Genomic DNA, 3,349 nt, shown 5'->3' on the forward strand with positions numbered 1-3,349 from the left:
GCTTATCTGCAGATGTAACTAAGTCAGCATGGTAATTTCCAATGTCTACTAATACATTTTTGACTGTACTTTGTGATTCTGCAGCCCTGCATTCTGTTCCTGAGGTGCTGCACTCTGAACTGCACTAATGTGTAAATTATTGCTGCTGCAAAGATGTGAATCACTGACTCATCAGCCATGTAAGTTATTGTCTCTGACTGCAGTGCACCCTCTAGTGTAGTGCTCCTGTGTTTGCATGCTATGAATTATCTGACTCATGTCCATTACTTCACACATGCATAACTTCTTATTATGCTAGGGTTGCTGAACTGACACAACATGAAATAAATTTGTTTTTACACACCACAGAAAACAATTTAATCTAATCAAGTACTTTCATTTTATGCCCAGAATTTATCCATAATAATGTGCTGGACTTATGAACTTTTTCAAGCCCATTTGTCTGAATAGCAGAGGTATATAATTTAAGTTTCATAAATTACAAAGTATTTGTACCTTTTCAGTCCATTGGCTTTTGCATTGGTAGAACTGCTGACTTTCTGAGGTCCCTGAAGAAAGTACCCACATAGTGTCAAGACATACATACAGCAACTACATTCACTAACTGTTTTTTTTTTAATAATGTAGGTTGGTTTGGGTATTACAAGCATTACAGTTTATAGAGTCATTAGCTTTATTTTAGTCACTAGCAAAATATTTTGTCATTTCTTTCTAGACTTGTGTACCTCAAAAAATGTTTGACCTGACTATGTTTTATACACTCTACCTCCACAAAAATCTACCACATATGACAAGTTCAAGTCTCTTTCCCTTGAAAGACTGCCCCTTGTTTGATCTTTTCTTATTATCACAAACTATTATGCTTCTGACTAATGACTCATGCAACTTTTCATATTAAGTCATTGGCTGGATTCTTTAGTTCAGTATTCTAAGCATCTATAGTCTCTGTAACATCCTATGCCCTTGTACATTGTGAATACATGATAAACTCTTTCTGGGCTCACAATAATTTCCCTGTAACTGTTGCTGTTTTATCTTTTTAGTTGTTCAAGAAATGTAAAAAAATAGTACTTTCAATGCTTCTTCCCAGCATGTACAAATATGGCACACTAACATTTTAGACTTCTGTGTAACATGCACAGCAAGGACTAAATGAAAGTTTTGGATCCCAATCTTTACATTTTCATTAAGTTACCTGTAGTGAGAAATTTTCTGGTACTTACAGATGGAGACTTTTCCCACTGCCGGTAATATTTGTTCTCAGTGCTGTCTGTATGGGTCTGTGCATGCGCTGGTATATTTGGCAATGCTCTCATTTGTGCCTAAAATTGGGATATGTGGTTATGCTTGACTAACTGCAAATAAATTTGCGGTTTAAATGGCTCACTGTAATTCTGACAGCTTTGATGTGGTACAGAAGTGTGCTGCAATGTAACATCAGTGCAGTTAAAATCTAGTCTTTATTTCCACCATTCATGATTTACAAGCTTGCTTGTGTAGACTTTCATATCTGCATAAAATGACAATAACATACTATGCAAAAGTAATATATGTATTAGTGTGATGTGGGAATAACCTTGTTGGAATGCGCCAAGTTTAAGTTTGCTGGGGATCTTAAATTAATAACAGTGGCCTTAAATACTGCCCTACAGCAATGACACCTGCCATCGGGTCCCAAAGGTTCCATGCCTGAGTTTGCAATTCAGAAAAGTCATCTCATTCACAGATGTTTTGCATTATTCATCTACCTTGCAAGTGGTTGCAACCAGAGATCAAGAGCACCTAGAACTACTGAATATGATCATCCTCAACTGGTTCTTGACAGCCCTGTTGAATGCTACAAGATGGTGGTTGTCACAAGGAAACTTTACCACTGTTGATGATTTTAATAAACTGTTGGAATTATGTGTTGTAGTTGCTGAACTGTGACTTATTCCTGGAGAGAAGGTGAGGGAACCTCATTCACTCATGAAGCACAGTAAGGCAAATTTTGGGGGTAAGTGCCTGGGATGGAAGTTCTTCTAGAGACTTTAAAAATGAAGACCAGGAAGAAGTTAACTAGATTCAATATAAAATGCTGAAATAAACTGCTTCAATCAACTTAAACACTGAAACAACCATTTGTCTAAGGGTTAAGTGGGTGCTGTATGCTTACAGCAGGCAGGCTTGATGGCTAACTTCCTGAAATATAAGACAGGAATGTCTGAAGCTAAACATTTGTGATTTCTCATTTGAGGGCAATTGAAAAGCCACAACTGAAAAAGTGGAAGCCCTCAAAGAGTTTCCAAGAAGCATGTTAGAGCCTTCCTAGGGCTGGCAGATTGTTATTGTAAGTTTATATCTAATTTTGTACAAGTAGCATATTCTCGAATGGAACATACTAATGCTAAAGCTGAATAGAGTTGAGTGGACTCCTGACACAGTGTTTGTGACTCTAAAGAAGGCTCTGTGTTCTTCAGCAGTCTTGCTTACACCTGATTTTTCTCGGCCTTTTATTTGCATACTGATGTAGTTGTAGTTCACTTAGGAACGGCCTTTATTGCAGGAGTATCAAGGCAAATAACCCACTGTTTGCTTCTTTAGCTCCTAGCTGTAAGCTCACACCCACAATAATAAATATGCCACAACTGAAAAAGAGTGTTTGGCAATTACTTGCTAGGATGCCCCTCTCTTGTGGCTGCCACACCAAAGAGAGAAAAATGCAAAGTCAACCCACAAGGCATTAGACCTCAAGCGTTTAAAGTCTTGCATCATCCAGGCTCTATGCACAGTAGTGTGGTCAGTCTTTTATGGAATGACAGCCTGTCTACAATGGCTACACAACTCCATGAAGTTAAGCTAGGGGTTATTTAACATAGCCTATAGCTGGACTGTAGATGGGAGTATACTTTAATAAGTTTTAGCTTGATTTGGTATGGTCTGATATCCCTACATGGCTGCTGGAACATAAAGGGTTAATTCACTCCAGAAGGTAAGGGAGGGTAGAGCTAAAGTTACAGGACACTAAGGCAGTGTGAAGCTGTAATAAGAATGGAGATTTTAAAATGCTCCATTTGGCAGGCAGGATTACTGGCTTTGGCAAAGCAGTCATTTCATTCTGTGCAAAAGAAGTATCTTGTCCCATGGATGTTCCTTCAAGGAGAGCAGTGCTAGATTTCCCTAAGAACCGAAAACTGATAGTTTCTGAGGAAACTTCTGAAAGTCAGATTGGCTGGAATATGCCTGTTGGTGCACTGCTGACTATGCTACTTATGGGCCTGATACGATAAGGGCCACTATTTGCCAGCGAGTGGACACCTGCCAGTAATTTCTACAGATCATGCTTAAGCCTGCTACATACCGAGAAAGA

The sequence above is a fragment of the Protopterus annectens genome, chromosome 9.part0 (genome assembly GCF_019279795.1).
Source record: "Protopterus annectens isolate FY-2018-M chromosome 9.part0, PAN1.0, whole genome shotgun sequence".
NCBI lineage: Eukaryota > Metazoa > Chordata > Ceratodontiformes > Protopteridae > Protopterus > Protopterus annectens.